The sequence below is a fragment of the Benincasa hispida genome, chromosome 4, assembly GCF_009727055.1.
Source record: "Benincasa hispida cultivar B227 chromosome 4, ASM972705v1, whole genome shotgun sequence".
Taxonomy (NCBI): Eukaryota; Viridiplantae; Streptophyta; class Magnoliopsida; order Cucurbitales; family Cucurbitaceae; genus Benincasa; species Benincasa hispida.
In genome coordinates, this window is record NC_052352.1 from 24,846,702 (window position 1) to 24,865,516 (window position 18,815).

General features: G+C 36.8%; 1 pseudogene; it reads right to left on the reverse strand.

The window, feature by feature from the left end:
- The window catches only part of LOC120076144, a 28,257-nt pseudogene extending 14,857 nt beyond the window's left edge, over nucleotides 1-13,400 (reverse strand).
- Between the last annotated feature and the right edge of the window lie 5,415 nt (nucleotides 13,401-18,815).

Sequence of the window (18,815 nt, forward strand, 5' to 3'; positions counted from 1 at the left end):
CTGGCTTTGCATGCCTGCGACCCGCGACCTGATCTGATCCAATTCGCCCAAAGGTGCCTTGCGTGCACCGTTCACCCGCGACCCCCGACCCGCTTTTCGTTCGCCCGACCCACCCGCACTTCCGTTTATCGCGCCAGCGAACGTTGACCAGTCAGTCCAGATTGTCTGGACCGGTCCGTTTGACCTGGTTGAGCCGGTTTGACCGGTTCAACTTGGTTTTTGGATTTTTGGGCCGGTTCAAGAGTTTTTTTGGCCGGTTCAAGATGGTTCAAAGTGTTTGAAGCCGATTCCGAGAAGCTGGTTGCTGAATTTTGTAATAAATTAGTTATTTGTTTGTTTTTAATGCCAAAATCGGTTCACTTTAGTGTTGTTTACCTATTATACATGTGATGTATAATGTTGTTTGATTATGTGTGCATATAGTATGCCATATAGTTTTAAAACCCCACCATAGGAAAAGCATGTGACATGCATTTGTTATATCTTATAAGTGTTATATATATACTATGCATGCTTATTTTTAATAAGTGTTATATTAAAGCATGTTTGATTGAAGGAAGCATGTTATAGATGAATACTCTAGGGTTATAATTATTATAATTTATTTTATAATTTTTATAAAATAACTAGACTTCTAAAATTTATAACAAAGATAAGATGCATGCTCATTTAAGGTTAACCATCGAGCAATCCCAATTTTCATAGAAAATAGGTCGATATCTTGTAAAACCAAAGTTACAAGAAAACTCACCCGGCAAGATCTTGGCAAAAAGTCAGATAAGATGACTAAGGTTGAAGGTTTTTAAGTTGACAGTTCACAGAACACCTACTACCTGGAGATCGAGCCGGCGCCTGAGTTAGGTTAAACCAATTTTATGAGCATGCGTGAGCGGTGTGAGGTAATAAAATTTGTTTACCACCTAGACACTGTAGGTTAAAAATCTAGTATAAAAGTTATATTGGGATGAATCACCTAAACTTAAGATATGTTTAGTTAGCTGAAATGTATCGCTAAGTATTTTATACTCTAACCGTCTAGAACACTTCAACTGGAGAAAAGTAATGTACTTTTAGCTCTAGCTCCCTAAGAGTTCAGCACCGTGAAGATTCATTCTTGGCTTTGGCCTCCCTGGGAGCGGAACTACATTTCGGAGGAGTATTTGCAGAGTTCAATACCAAGGTGATATAGGGGAAGTTGATGTTCATATAAGTGGGAGGAAGAGATAGGAAAGGTGTCAAAGCATCCTACGGTCTCTTTCCATTAGGTCGCCACATGAGGATTCCTATAATGCGCCTTGCATGTCTTGCCTTGGAGCAACCTACCAATCAGCAGGGCTGTATGGATTCCGGAAACTCCACAAATTAGAAATTATAGGGGTCTCTCAGGTCCATTTTTCATTCTTGTCTTTTCAACTTCGGGCATACTGATTTCCGATTTTTTGAGGTTCTAAAAAATAGAGGGTCACACTTACGAGAATTATTAAATGTTTATAAAATTCTGACAAAAGTAGCGATAAACTGATACTAGTAGGATAGAAGTTATTTCTGGTGATAGTATCTAGGTCAAAATAGTCTTAAGTTCAACGGAAGAAATAAGTCATATATCCTCGGGTGGAAAGGTTATTTAAAAACCGTTGAATATCATTTGTAAATATATAATAATGAAGGTAATTGTTTTTTTTTTTTTTTTTTTTGCTAAACTTGATTGGATTAAAAGATTAATGTTTTTTTACTAAAAAGGATATTTTTTTTTCAGTATGACTAGCTCTCATAGATTAAACTCTTAGCCTTCCGGAGGAGGGGAAAACTAAACGACGAAATTACTTCACATGGGGAAACAATCTGAACAACACTAGTAATAGATGACCTGAGATTTGTCTTAACTGAAAAGAATGTCTTAGGCCCCTGCCTAAGAAGCACAAGATAAAATATGATTTACTAGTTGTGAGGACATGTTTAGTAGAGTATACCTCACCTAGATATTGGATTTCAAAAGCCACTAATCATATTTGCTTCTCTTTTCAGGAAAAATAAGTCTTCCTGGAAAAGCTTGAAGAAGGCGAGATCACCCTCAAGGTTGGAACATGAGAGTTTGGCTCCGCCAAAAGCAAGTGGAAACTTGAAATTTTTTTTTCGACGATAGATATATTATACTTAAAAGATGTTTTGTATGCACCTCTTTATGAAGAGAGAATTTAATATCTATTCGGTTGTATTATGGAACAAATGTATAAAATATCTTTTGAAGTTAATGAAGCGTTCATTTTCAGAAAAGGTATTCAAATTTGTTCTGCTATCTTGAAAACAACTTATATAAGTTAAGACCAACTAAAACAAAATTTTTCTTAAATACTAAGATGTTTAGAATAGACGAAACTCAGAATAAAAGACAAAAAGTTTCTTCTAATGCCTATGTATGACACTTAAAACTTGGTCACATAAATCTCAATAGGATTGAGAGATTGGTTAAGAATGGACTCCTAAATCAGTTAGAAGACAATTCTTTACCTCCATGTGAGTCTTGTCTTGAGGGAAAAATGACTAAGAGATCTTTTACTGGAAAAGGTCTTAGAGCCACAATACCCTTAGAGCTCATACATTGGGACCTCTGTGGACCGATGAATGTCAAAGCACGAGGTGGGTATGAATATTTCATCAATTTTATTGATAATTATTCAAGGTATGGTCATATTTACCTAATGCATCACAAGTCTGATTCTTTTGAAAAGTTCAAGAAATATAAGGCTGAGGTTAAGAACCAGTTAGGTAAAATAATTAAGACACTACGATCAGATCGAGGTGGGGAGTACATGGACTTAAGATTCCAGGACTATATTATAGAACATAGAACATGGAATCAAGTCACAACTCTCTGCACCTAATATGCCTCAGTAGAATAGTGTATCTGAAAGAAGAAACAGAACCTTGTTGGACATGGTTCACTCAATGATGGGCTTTGCTGAGTTACCTGATTCCTTTTGCGGACATGCATTAGAAACTGCTATTTATATTTTGAATAACGTTCCCTCTAAAAGTGTTTCAGAAACACCTATGAGCTATGCAAAGGGCGTAAAGGTAGTTTACGTCACTTTAGGATTTGGGGATGCCCGACACACGTGTTGGTGCAAAATCCTAAAAAATTGGAACGTCGTTCAAAACTATGCCTATTTGTAGGTCATCAAAAAGAAATAAAAGTTGGTCTATTTTACGATCCTTAAGAGAATAAGGTATTTTTATCGACAAATGCCACATTCTTAGAGGAAAACCACATAAGAAGTCATCAACCTCGCAGTAGAGTACTATTGAATGAAATTTCCAAAAATGCTACAGATAAAGCTAGTTCATCTACTAAAGTAGTAGATAAAACTAGTACATCTGGTCAGTCACATCCTTCTCAAGAGTTGAGAATGCCTCAACGTAGTGAGATGGTTGTTCATCAGCCTGACCATTACTTGGGTTTAACAGAAACACAAGTCATCATACCTGATGACGGCATAGAGGATCCATCGACCTATAAATAGGTGATAAAATATGTGGATCGTGATCAATGGGTCAAAGCCATGGACCTCAAAATTGAGTCTATGTACTTCAATTCTGTCTGGAAACTTGTAGATCAACAAATGATGTAAAACCAATTGGTTGTAAGTGGATCTACAAGAGAAAACGAGACCAAGCCTGTAAAGTACAGACTTTTAAGGCTCGACTTGTGGCAAAGGGTTATACCCAGAGAGAGGGAGTGGACTATGAAGAAACTTTCTCTCCTGTTGCCATGCTTAAGTCGATTAGAATACTCTTATCCATTTCCAGCTTTTATGATTATGAAATTTGGTAGATGGATGTGAAGACAACCTTTCTAACCGGCGATCTTGAGGAGAGTATCTATATGGCTCAACCAGAGGGGTTTATTGCACAGGGTCAAGAATAAAAGGTTTGTAAGCTTCAAAAATCCATTTATGGGTTGAAAAATGCTTCTAGATCTTGGAATATAAGATTTGATACTGCGATAAAATCTTATGGCTTTGTACAGAATGTTGACGAGCCTTGTGTTTACAAGAAGATCGTCAATTCTACTATAGCGTTCTTAGTTTTATATGTTGATGATATTCTACTTATTGGGAATGAAGTAGGTTACCTAACTAACATCAAGAAATGGCTAGCAACGCAATTCCAAATGAAAGATTTTGGAAATGCGCAGTATGTTCTCGGGATTCAGATTATTCGGAACCACAAGAACATAATACTAGTCATGTCTCAAGCAACATATATATACAAAATGTTGTCTAGGTATAAGATGCAGAATTCCAAAAGAGGTCTATTACCTTACAGATATGGAATTCATTTGTCAAAGGATCAATGTCTTAAGACACCGCAAGAGGTTAAGGATATGAGATGCATTCTCTATGCTTCCGCAGTAGGGAACCTGATGTATGCAATGTTATGTACTAAACCTGACATATGCTACGCAATAGGGATAGTCAGTAGGTATCAGTCCAATCCTAGATATGATCATTGGACTGCCGTTAAAAATATCCTCAAGTATCTTAAGAGAACGAGGAACTACATACTCGTGTATGGTACTAAGGATTTGATCCTTATTGGATACACTGACACTGATTTTCAAACTGATAAAGATGCTAGAAAGTCTACATCTAGATTAGTGTTCACTCTTAACGGAGGAGCAGTAGTGTGCAGAAGTGTGAAACAAAACTGTATTGCGGATTCCACAATGGAAGTTGAATACGTAGCTGCTTGTGAAGCACCAAAGAAAGCAGTATGGTTGAGGAAATTCTTGATAGATTTGGAAGTCGTTCCAGATATGTATCTGCCTATCACCCTATATTGTGATAATAGTGGTGCAGTTGCAAATTCAAGAGAACTAAAATGCCACGAGCGCGGCAAGCATATTGAGTGCAAATACCATCTGATCCGGGAGATTGTACATCGTGGAGACATTGTAGTAACCCATATATCTTCTGAGTAAAACATTGCTGATCCTTTTACAAAGGCCCTCAAGGCTAAAGTGTTTGAAGGTCATCTATAGAGTCTAGGTCTACGAAGTTTGTAAACTAGGACAAGTGGGAGAACTTTTGGGTATATGCCTTCGTTTATTGTATTCATATGTTTATTGTACTCATATGTTTCTCACTTAAATTTTACATTGTGATACTTCCCTAGGAGTTTTAGTCCAGGTGGGTGTTTGTTGGATTTTATGTCTTAAAACTAATAGTTTGTAAATTAATAAACATATTCATTTTTGTTTTCCGATAATGATTTTATTGAAATTGTAATCTTGAATCCAATAAACTGAGGTCCTGGGGCTATTTAATGTAGTTTGAACTTTATGTAGTGACATAAAGATGGATCAAGTTCAAATAGCCCCAGGACCTTAGTTTATTAGATTCAAGATTACAATTTCAATAACAACTTTATCAAAAAGCAAAACAGAATATGTTTATTAAATTACAAACTATGAGCTTTATGACATAAAATCCAAAAAACTCTCACTTGGACTAAAAACTCCTAGTGGAGTATCACAATGTTGAATTTAAGTGAGAAACATATGAGTACAATAAACATATGAATACAATAAACTAAGGGATATACCCAAAAGTTCTCCCACTTGTCCTAGTTTACAAACTTCGTAGACCTAGACTCTATTGAACTAAGGTCCTGAGGCTATTTAATGTAGTTTGAACTTTATGTAGTGACATAAAGATGGATTAAGTTCAAATATATAGCTAAAATGGTCTATAGTATATGAATAAGGTTAGGCGCCTTATTCTAGGGACACTATGGATGCGGCCCACTTTGTAGTTAGTACAAACGATGTGATTCTAAATCGTTCATATAGAGATATGTGAGTAGGGGCATCCTATGCAATGAGTTTACATAAGACTGTACCATGAAATAGTCACTTTTTACGTTCTAAATGTCATTTTATGTATAAAACTGACTATTTCGTTAATTGATGACCTAGATAACTTAATCTTAATCCTGAGCTAACTATGAACTCCTGTTTACTCAGAATTATCCTTAGATTTGCATAGGTGAGGGCAGCTCATCATCGCTGGCCCAATAAGCCTCCCATTTCGGGGTAAGATCGAGTGGATAGCTGGGAACATAGGGTGCAAGACGAAATTCATTCCTACCCGTTATAGGGATAGTAAATAGGTTGTTCCCTTTAGTACTGAATCCAGGTCTTGAACAAGGGGCCCCACCCTCTCCTTGGCCTGAGAGGGATTCAGTTTATAGGTTGGACCTTAAACCAATTGTTCATTAGAGGATCAGTGGAACTTAAAGAACAAGATGTAGTTTTGGGGGTAAAATGGTTTTTATGATCCAGCCGAGATTGAACAATCTATGAAGGATTAGCTTACTAATCATGATTATATCAAATAGACACAAATCTATAGTGAGGGAAGTGCAACTACGGGATTATAGTGGAATGACCTGTTAGTTAACGAATGTTGATTAGCTCCGTCTAAAGAGTTTAGCTAGCTAATCTCGGATCGTTGGAACCCATGATCTATAGGTCCATTAGTTTCCCTACTAGCTCATATGGAATAAACTTAGAACAGTATGTTAGAATGATTCGAATTGTTCGAATTAGGTGAAGAGAGAGAAACCGACAAGTATATGTGATATAGTGGTCGGGTTTTTTAGTTTAGAGATACAGCTTTAATATTTAAATTTGATTTAAATATCAAGAATATTAATACGTTCATATTTGGAAGCTCGGAAATAATGAAAATGGTCAAAGATGTAAGAAGTCAAAGAGTTGACTTTTGACTTTGGAAAGTCAAACTTTGATTAACCTTAAATTCAAATGTGATTTGAATTTAAGTCAAAGAGTTGACTTTTGACTTTAAAAATTCAAACTTTAACCGACCTTACATTTTAATGTGATTTGAATTTTGAGAAAATAAATGTGGATTCATGCTCAGAAGGTCAAAATTAGTTAACACGAAAAAAATCATAAAAAGTCAAAATGTTGACTTTTTGGTCAAAGTTCGAATTTGACCAAATGACTATTTTGCCCTTTGACTAAAGTTAGTGGGAAAATCCAAACTTTTGTTGGATAATTCCACTAACAAAATAATGGTCTAGGTGTTGGCTTATAGTGGAGACATTAAGCCCACTAAGATAGTGGATTATAGGTGTTGGGTTTTTATGGATTTGGTTCATGCAATTGTTGCATTGTTTTTTTCTATAAAATGAACTTTTGAATTTAAATTAAAGACTTTTAACAATTTGCCAATTTTGCTTTCTAATGTGGGCTGAATAAAAAAACCTCTTTTCTTTATGTGATGTTCAAAAAGAAAACCCAAACCAAAACCCAAATTCATTCCTTTTTTCCATCTCTTTTCTCTCTCTCGGGGTTCTTCATCCACCGGGTCCTACAACTCGGTTATGAGTCCAGAGGATAGTAGGTCAATTCTAGTGGTGGTCCGAAAGAGTTCGGGTCGAGATTCGACGAGGAAAGGCGTTGTTCGGGAGCTACAAAGCTTGTATCTCATCCCTTTTTAATTACTGTTTTTCCTTCAATTGCATGCATAATTTCCTTTTAATTAAAAGCAATTAGAGTGTAATTATATCCTAATTCCGCTGCATATATCTCGAGTTCCATCAGTTTGTTATATAGCCAAACTAGATAAAGTGGATAAGATAGGGCCTACAGTGAAATAAAAAAAAAAAAAGTCAGTTGAAAAAAAATAAGATAAAAAAATGCAAAATAAAAAAAATGAGGCATAAGCCGATGTGCCTGCAAAAAAATAGTGTGCGTGTGTCCATTGATAGAGGTGAAAAGAGCTACCTCCGCCTTGTCTAGTTAGGGCCCCGCGAAAAAAGAGTGGATAGGTTTTTGGCGGTGGGGTGTGAAAGCTAGCCCTCTAGGTAAAATAAATACCCTCTATGTTTTATGTGTGTGTGTTTAGGTACCCTTGTCTTAGAGTTGCCCTCACTTTGCAAGTGTGGTATGTCGGAGGTTGATAATTGAACCAGGCTAGAGGAAAATGGGATGAAGACTTTTATAACTTTTTCGGACCGTGCAAGCTTAACTAACAAGACTCTAGGCTCACTCATGCACGAATAGATAAAATCCATTCTTAAACTTGTACTTCATTGATTGATCATAATTGATTTTCGTTATTGATTTCAAATTTCATTCTAATTGACTGTTGAAATTGAAGTAACAACCTTGCAAATTAAGCTGACATATCTTTGATTATCTTATATTTTATTTGACTGTATATCTGTATCTTGCTTTGGACGAGCAAGAATTAAGTTAGGGGTGTTTGATAACTCTAAAAAAAACTATTATTCCTAGCTTACTTTGAGCTTGTTATCAAATTTATGTATTTATTTCTTGATTTTGTAGGTATCAAGTAATCAAGAGGTAGAATTAATCGTTTGGTGAAGAACAGGGTTAATTTGAAGAGATTTAGAAGTGATTTGAACATCTGGGCATCAAAAGAGCAGAAATGATGAAAATGCCACTATCACAGGTTGCAATGCTAGCCTAATGCTTGTCTAACATTAGCCTGATGCTTGTCTGACGCTCGCCTGATGCTATAAGACAGAATGTGCAGTGTTGCAATACTACTACAACGTTGCAACGCTCCGAAGTTTGCACAACGCCAGCATTGCAAAGCTCTTCCTAGCGTTACGATACTGCGATAATTTCTGTAAATACCCCTTTCATCTTTGGGCCAAAATATGTTGAATTTTGGGGGCTGAACTTATAGAGGCAGAAGTTATGCTTCAATCTTCTTTTTTTCCCTTCATATTTTAGTATATTTAGGTTAGTTTTTATTTTTGTTTTGGGTTGTAATCGATGGATTGGATGTGTACCTCGGATTTGTCTATGAATTAAGAGGTAACTTCTATCTAATTTCTTTGAACAAGAGCTCTATGTTTAATTTCTTGAAGGTCTTTTAATTAATTTACCTGAATTGTTGTGAACTCTTTGGGTTGAATTGATTGAATCTTAATGGAATTTTTATAAATTGATCTGACAAATTAGTTTATTGACATTCTTGTTTGCAAAATCGTCATAGCCTATGCATATATTGATTGATTTAGTTGTACATATTTGGATCGCATGTGTAAAGTCTAGACTTTTTCTGATCAAACTTATGTATGCCCTAGTATAGTTTTTCCTAAATAAATCATGCTATAAGATATGGCTTTTCCGGCTTGTAGCATGTCTCAACAATTAAACCCTTTTGTAATGCAATTCAATTTTAACTTTTATGTCACTTAGAAGGAAGAGTTGTAAATTGAATTAGGGCTAATTTGGTTTAATATCGAATTTGGCTAATTGGGCTACTAGATTTTCTAATAGTTGAGGGGTTGACAGATTCAATGTAATTAATTGATGTCTAATGAGAAAAATTGCATAGGAGACTCTCTCTAGCTCTAGAAATTAGATAGACTCCTATTTTAGATTATATTTACCTCTTTTATTTTAATTTCACACATTTATCTTTTCGTACTAAAAACCCCCATTCAACGCTCTAGTTAGGAAATTAACTTAACGAAATAAATCGCGCTTCCCTACGGATCGGCTCAAACTTACCACTATTGCTACGTTTCAGTAGTAATAGGAGTAGTTCGGTATATACAAATTTTCTTTTGATCAAGTTTGAAACTTATTAACAATGTAAGTTTCGGGCCTGTCAATATTCAAATTAAATTAAAATTAATATTTATTTTTATAAAAAAAATAAATATTAAATGCACTTTGCCTTCACATGACAACAACTGAGAATTTGTAATTTGGGGAAGATAGGACCTGCAAAACAAAACAAAAAATGACTACAGCACCAAAGTTAGCGATAAGAACTCAATAATAGAAGACGTCAAAAGTTTTAAATTCTAGGTTAAGATCTAAATATTATATCAAGTTATCTCTATGGAGATATAATAATTTATTTATAGAGAGAATGAGATAGAGTTTATCTTTTCCTCTTATGCGAAGGATGAAATGAGTCTTTCCTAATCCTAATAAGTTAGGATTATATACGGCAAGATAATTGAGCTGACACTTGGATTTATTTGAATTAAGTTCACATTATCTTGTATTTATCTTCACTTATTTATTCCTTATTTTTGCCCTATTTCATTAGGTCCAAATTCACCCACAACATATTATTTTGTTGAGAAGAATAACATATAAAATAATACATGCTATATTAATTTAAAAATAAATTCAAATTACTAAAAATAAATATGTTATACAAATTTAAGATATTTCCCAAGTATAAATCATAAAAAAAAATATAATTATCCAAGTACTTTCAATTATATAAAAAATGATCCTAAAAAATGATTATTTAAGGGTTGTTTCTTTTAGAAATATAGATAACCAAAATCTTAGATGCCTGAAATAATATATTTGGAATCATAGATGTCTAATATCTTTGGATTATCATGTTTGTTTTGTAAAAGTATTTTTGCAGATATCTATGAATATTTTGATGTTTGTTTCCTAAGATTTCTATTTGGGAATGTTTTAAATTTACATAGAGTTCCAAGAATGCCCTTACGACTATTTATTACTTTATAATTAATTTGATATAATTTGAACTTATATAACATATTTGTTTTTATCAATTTGAATTTCTTTTAAAATTAATACATTTTATATTATTTTTATATGTTATTTTTCTCAACAAAATAATATATCATAATTTAAGATTTTTTTATAAAAATAAATATTAATTTAAATTTTAATATATTGTTAAAAAATAATAAGAATTATAATATAACTAAAAATATATGATATACATAGTTGACCGTATTTATTTTAATTATATAATGCAAATGAAAATTAATAGATATATATATATGTAAAATAAAATAAAACAGAAGGACAAAAGAGTAAAATGGAGATGTCCTCAACTCGGGAATTTGGAAAGTTCATGTTTTAGGAGGACATCCAAACTCTCCAGATGCCCTCCGTCCGAGTACCTTAGGATGTCTGGGAATCTTCAGATGTCGGAGCATCTCACATTATCGAAAAATAAATACGATAATCCAGATGCACACTACATGGAAATCTAGGATGTCTGCGAAACAAACGACTCCTTAAATATTTCGAACATATCTAATCCTGAGCATCTATAATTTCAGGCATCCAAATGTCTTGATTATCTAAATTTTCAAAAAAATAAAAAAAAAAAACAAAAAAAAAAACAAAAAAAAACCCTCTATATCGTCTAATAATGAATAAGGATATTTTATTTTTAAATTATATCATGGGTAAATAGTGGATTTTTATAAGAAGTAACTTCAACTGAACATATTTTATAACAGTCTATGCTTTAATGATTGTTAGATTCTAAATTATATTAAAAAAAAGAAATTCATTTTCTAACTATGGACTGAAATCAAATTACTTTTCCAGATTTAAGGATTCAACATTTTATTTTTCATTCAAATATAAAAATATTTACCATCTTAATAAAAAAATTTAAAAATAAAAAAGAGGAAAAATAAACAAAATTTAAAAATGAAAAATAGTGAGGAAAAAAGAAAATGAAATAATAGAAAACAACATTAACAAAAATGAAAAACATAACTGAAAAAAAGAAGAAGAAAAAGAAGATGAAATGAAAATTAGAGAGAATTTCCGTTTGACTAGGTCAAAACGACTAGAATAGGAAAAAAATATCCTGGACCTTTGTGTCCCCAATAAGGATTAAAAAATTGTTCTAATACTGCCATAGTTTTCAATTATTTTTTTTTAAAAGAACCCTACTGGATCACTTAATCGACCACCATCGCTCTACAGAAAGATGAGATATATCAAAGTAAAATATATATAAAAAATATTAAATAGAAAACAAGGATTTTCAGATCTTTTAGCATTGTAGTTCTTAGATCTCAAATTCAATCTCAAAATTACAAATGGGGCACTCAAATTCAATCTATATTACATGACAGAAAATGTTATTGTTTTCGAAATATTTATCAAAATAAAATTCTCGAAATAAATTCATCTCTTCAAAAGACGAGCATGTCACGTATTTATATTATATGAGAAAAAAGTTTCTAGTATTAATGTGAATATCATACTCTTTTTGTTCAAAGTATATAGATTTGCCTTCATGAATTCTAGTGACCCTATATTAATGTCCATAGATTTCACTCTATTTTTAAAAGGATTGATATGGCACACAATATATGGACGGTGTATGGATAATTTTTCATACTCTCACATTACTGAAATTTTTTCGAGAAAATACCGCCACGTGCGAGTCAACGTGGGGAATTTTTCTAGTACTATAGTATAAGTAATCATACTATTTGTGTTCACACTATAAATTTACTTTGGAACCCACATTAATATAAGTGGGTGTCACCTTATTTTTAAAAGTGTAAATTTGTCCATACTACTGCAATATAGGAAACTTTTTTATCGATGCGCGTAGTGTGTCACAATCTAACTTTGAGATAGTAGATTGTGACCCTACTTGTGTAGACAGTGCAGTAGTAACACATGAGTGTCGACACATCTGGCAAAGATAGAGGGCCAAGAGAAGTGTCGTGATGCAACCAAGGAGGACGTTGCATCATCCAACAGACCAATATAAGTGGGCAAGCATACCCTGTTGAACATTAAGCAGAAAGACAAGCAACTGTGTCATTGGTGGTGTCAATGATAAGCTCTGTGGGAGGCTAGATAGGGCCCCAGACTATGACCTCGGAAGGTGGGGTTCCGTCTCGAGTTTGGACGAGCGGCTCTAGAGTTAGATGCATATTGATAAGATATGCAAGCACGTCAAATTTCATGTCAATCGAAGTTCAAACGAGCGCTCTACGTTGGCGAGTGACAGTTCGCCACATTTGATATGCATGGGTGGCAAGGAGGAAAATGTTCAGAATACACTATAGGGGCAGGTGTGGTGTCAGCTCTCCACCACCCCTGGGCCCCGTGGCCTAAGTGAGCTACCCCATGGCACATGCATGTATCATGGCGTGGGCGAGCGTTACAAGACAAGTGTCTTGGGCGTCTTCCATCAAGAATGGGATCTCATGGACAGTGTCAATTGTCACGAGTGTGTTGGCATTGCGCCCCTTCCTATGGACCAGAGGTTCGATGTAGCACCCAATATGCCATTTTGATTCGACAATGGCTTGGAAGGGCCTAAGTCTCGATTATGTCCAGATGGAGGGATGTTTGGGAAGTCCCGAGTTGGATTGTTGCTCATGGGTTGATTGATAATGGTTCTCGATAAGCGTGTCTGAGAAGGAGAGAGAATGTTGATGACATCCCGACACTCGGAATGGCATCCTAAAGCATCAGTGGGACTCGATAGTTCTCGATTTGCACGATAATTGCTCGAATGGTCTCGATAAGCAGTGCGATGGTTTGGTAGAGCCCAGCAAGAGACCATTAGGCCGATAGAAGCCCGGTAGGCGCTAAAGTGGGCTGGTAGAGTCTAGTAAGCATTATTATGTCTGGAAAGCCCCTACAAGTGTTTGAATCAATCGGTGAACCCCGGTAGAGGGTTATAAGCCTGTTTTGGCCCAATGAAGGGTCAGAACTCGTCCTGGTAAAGTTTCAAAATGATGTAGAAGTGTGGAAGATGTGTCGTTGGAAACCAAGATGATGAAGAGTGATGCGAGGTTGCATTGTGATGACCATAGCCACATATATGGGCAAGGTCGAGCCTCAGAACTTGGCCTAGAGTAGAGGCGAGTCGCCTAAAGTCACACGTGAGGGAAAATACACATACAGGCGACGTGTATGGCTGAATGAAGTTCATTTCTGCAGGAGTTGAGTTTGGTCGAGCATGGAATAAGCTCGCCTAAGGTCCAATGAAGCTTCAAAGAGTCGAGAAAAAAGTGAATTGGGACTTGAGCATGACTTAAGGCTGACCATGATCATGGGTGAATCATGGTGTTGCACGGTTGGAGAAGAATGATCGTGACATTTGTTATCAGGGCCACTCTTTTTAGTGGATTCGAACAAGATAGAGAGAAAAGACCCGAGGGTTGAATTGAAGACTTCACAGTTGCGTCAAGTGTGCCAATTGTATGGCATATATAAGTCAGTATCAGAAACAGTGTGTGGGTTGAAGCCAGATTTCACAATGTCGGGAAATTCGTCCCATCATTGACTAAAAACCAAGCTCATTTGCCAAGAGGTTGGGTGTTCCGTTGGTTAGAAGAAGCACAGAAGGTGTACCAGGTAGGGTGCCTTCAAAAGAACCATTACTACAAGAGGGATGGTACTAATGGTTGCATGCAGAAGAACCGGGGGTCAGGGAGACATGAGCCGGTAAAGTGTAGTTGTGCATCAAGAGTCCATATGGGAGGACGTCATGGCTAGCAGAGCCAAGTGATTGGGAAGCAACTCGCAAGAATGGGTTGTTATCCCCTAAGAAAATACTTCCTTTGTATGGAGCCAATGTGTCCCTTAAGTCATTCCACATGCTTAAGTGGGGTGGCTTCACAGTTGTTTGGCTAGTGCGCGTTGGAGATGACCAACAATCTGGTAGTTCAGGGAAAGAGAAGAAGTTTTATCAAGAGCAAGAGAAGCATCTTCGCAGCATCGACACATGAGGTGGCCAGTGAGTTGGCTGAAGTGTAGTGTCGATGATAGAGAGGGTTGTGTTTTGTTTTTCGACTATGTTAAGGTGTGAATCGATGCCACGATGTGTGATGTTTGGTGGTAGGCTTACGAGCATCATCTTGAGAGGTGCATCTTGATGTGTGCTAGAGAGTATGTGTTATGGTTGTGGTTACAGCTGAGTTGTGTGGGATGAAAAGATATCCCTTGTTAGTGGAGGCAACAGGATGCTGAAGCTTTTTCCATGCGTATGTTGCGAGTCTCGAGGCCAAGTCCTAAAGTGGGCACGAGAAGGCTTGTGGGTGGGATAGCTCATATGTAGTGGCATGATAATGGCCAGAAACACACGTTATTACAGTGCAAATGAGTAAAATAATGAGGGAATACGACGATAAAAATATACAAAATCATGTCCAAAAGCATTAAATTGAGAATATTGCGATCGCATGTGCCCATCGCATTAAAACAACTAATTTACTTATTTTGTGTAGGAAAAATGCATTGCCGCAAGTGAAGTTGCGATCCAAGGAATTCGGCGTCCGCACGCACTGCAAGATTGCGACCGCAAAGCCATGCGATCATATGCGCTCGAGAGAATATGCTTAAGAAGGTGGCCACATAAAGACGACGCATCAAAGTGAAAGCATAATAAATCATGATGGGACAGAAAGCTAATGACGGTTGAATCCAAATTTAGTTGACAGACCGTTAACGGCACACTATAGCAAGTACATTCAACTTTTCGGTGACCATTAATCAGCGCATCAAACAGAAGATTTAATGACCTTCCATCATTGCAATCATTAGAAAGACAAGCTTCTTCACCTTGATCTCTATAAATACCGAAGGCCACCGTAAAAGAAGAAGTTCGACACAGCTCGCCAAATACAGAAAATAGATCATATACAAATAGTTAGTCGTTAGTCTGTAGTTATTCTTATACTTATAGGCAGAGGTGAGTGAAGAGAAGAAGACGCCGAGAGATCACTCCTGGATAGCTCGAAAGACTGCCGGGAGGCGCAATAAATGAAGAGAGGGCCGTTTGCGAAAGCAAGGATATTCTTCTGGACATAGTAGAGTAAAAAGACAGTGTAAAAGCCACGGGAAGCAAGACATTGCTACCGGACTTCTTATCCCTGCTTTCCATTGTTGTTTTGTATTCTGACTTTATTTATAAAATGGAATTCTCATCTCAACATCTGTTCAATCTCTTCATATTTCGCATGAGTAGCTAAATTTTCGAATGGGTTGAGAAGTACTTAGCTAGCATGACCTAAGATCTTCATTTTACGCGATCATCTTATCTTATATATGCGTCCTTCACCCTTTAGAGATACTTGAGAGAGTAATTTAAAGAAAGAACCTAGACTTGAGAGAGTCAGGTTAGAATCTAGGTTTGAAAGAGTCAGATTAGAACCACATAAGCAAGAGGTAGAAGTTTAGAGATAAGTTATGTTTGCTATTATGCATCGCATGCTACCTAGAAATAGGACATGATAGTATGCGGTCACCTTGTGTATGTGTGTATCATTCATCATCGCATAGACAAGAATAGAGGCTTAGACATAAGTCCTATCGACATTATCGTATACATCGCATGCGTCTTAGAAATATGAACTATGACATTTGCATTGAGAGATGACATGCTGTTGTGTGTGTGTAGCATGATCACATAGCTTGAATGCAATCTTAGGAAGTGTTAGCTAAATCCTTTCTCAACCCGTTCACCGTATACTCATTGTAATTCTTGACTTCATTAACTTTTCACTTGCATCTGCCGCATAGGATTTATACTTAAAACAAACATCAATCGAACTTATTTATTTTTGCCACCGCAAAGGAATCAATTTTACTTCGCATAGTATCTTAGTAGTCCCTGTGTTCGACTCTGGACTTACTTGGAAACCGAGTGAGATTTATACTTGGGTTTTACTAGGAAAACTTGCATGTGCAAAAATAAATCATCATCGTAATTATACACTATTATTTCATCACATTCACAATGCATCAAGTTTTTGGTGCCGTTGTCGGGGACTATGGTAGTACATATTGCGTTAACAGTAACTTTTTGATTTTCTTTGTAGCTTTCGACCTCTATGCAGTGCCTCTCCTTTGGTAGGGGAAGTAGCGGGTGTCATATGAGTGAAGGACATGTTCCTGAGCCTAACTACGACCTAGAGATTGAAAGAACATTTAGAAGAAGACGAAGAAACAACCGCCGACAACAACAAGAGAGAAATCCCAACATGGCGGAACAACCGAAAGACAGAGCAGCAAACGAGAACAATATCATGGAAAACCCCATTCTCATGGTGAACGACCGCAATAGACCCATCCGGGACTATGCGTCACCCATCCTCTATGATTTCTCCCTAGGAATCATGAGGCCCGATCTAGATGGATCGAGTTTGAGATGAAGCCGGTTATGTTGCCGATGATTCAGATGGCTAGATAGTTTAGTGCAAGGCGTAACGAGGATCTACACGCCTATCTCCAGAGTTTTATTGAAATCTACAATACTTTTGTATTCCCAAACATCTCAGCTGAAGAAGTTCGACTAACGTTGTTCTCATTTTCCCTATGCCACTAAGCAAGGAAGTGGGCCTATTCTCTCGAACAAGGGGAGATAACGTCTTGGGAACAAGTAGTAGAGAAGTTCATGAAGAAATACTTCCCCCGACTGAGAATGCAAGAAGAAGGAAGTTGATTACAAATTTTGAACAAGATATTGACGAATCACTCAGCGATGCTTGGGCGAGGTTTAAGAGGTTGGTGCAAGATTCTCCGCACAATGGCCTATCTGACTGTCTCCAAATGGAAATCTTTTATCACGATTTGAACCCTGTATCGCAGATGGCTGTCAATGCGGCAGTAGCTGAAGGTCTGCTCGACAAAACGTATGATGAGGCTAAAAATATCCTTGATCGCATTTCGAAGATTCGTGAAGACTTGAGGGAAAGCAGTCATTGATTAAAAATTCAAGAAGGTGATGTAAACAATGGGTCCATCGCACCCCTACAAAATAAAATGAATACGATGATAAATATGATACAAGGCATCGCAATCAATAGCCCAGGAACGCAAAGAGGGCAGGTCAACGCAATCCATTAGACGAGTGTAAGTTATGCCACTTATGGAGAAGCCCATCCGATGGAAGAATGTCCGAGGAATCTACAATCTGTATACTTCGTGAAGAACAATCCTTTCTCCAACACTTACAACCCTGGGTAGAGAAACCAACCCAACTTTGCGTGGAAAAATGAACAAAGTTATCAACCGATGACGAAAAAAGAAGGGCCACCAGGATTTTTCCTGTGAACAAACGGTCAACCACAAAATAAAGCTAGCAGCTCAAAGCGCCGCCGTCTTCATCCGTGGAGAGCCTATTAAAGCAGTACATAGAAAAGAACGAGACAGTGCTCCAGAATCAGGCGACTTCAATCCGCAATCTCAAAATTCAGATAGGACAGATTGCGGGCGAGCCTAAAAGTAGACTGTAAGGGGCGTTGTCGAGTTCAACTGATCTCCCTTGCAATCCGGGGAATAGAGGAAAGGAGCAATGTCAAGTTGTGATTTTGCGAGGCGGAAAAACATTAGCGGAAGAGAGGAAGGAGCTATGTAGGACTGATCCAGTCGCGATGGAACCCCAAACCCCATTGACACAAGAGAAACTGGAAGAAAATGAGATGATGGAACCAGAAGTTGCGTCCACTTCTAAGCCTATGGAACAGGGAACAGTGAAGGTACAACTGCCACCATTCCCTCAGAGACTTAAGAAAAAGCAAAATGATGAAGTGCAGTATCATCGCTTCATGGACATATTAAAATAGGTGCACATTAACATCCTTTTCATTGAAGCAATTGAACAAATGCCAAAATATGCTAAGTTTCTGAAGAACATGGTGACAGAGAAGAGGAACACAGGAAAGTTCACAAGGTGGCGTTAATGCAAAAGTCAAACACCATAATTCCACCAAAAATGCGCGACCCTGGAAGTTTCACAATACCCTGCTCAATTGGCGGGATATACATAGATCAAGCGCTTTGCGATCTCGAGGCTAGTATCAACTTAATGCCCCTTTCAATTTTTAAACAATTGAATGTGGGGTAGCTGACGCCCACAATGGTGACTCTTCAACTGGCGTAGGTCCCTAGTTCATCCAGAGGGGAAGGTGAAGGATGTCTTGGTCTCAGTTGACAAATTTATTTTACTGGTAGACTTCATCATTTTTTACTA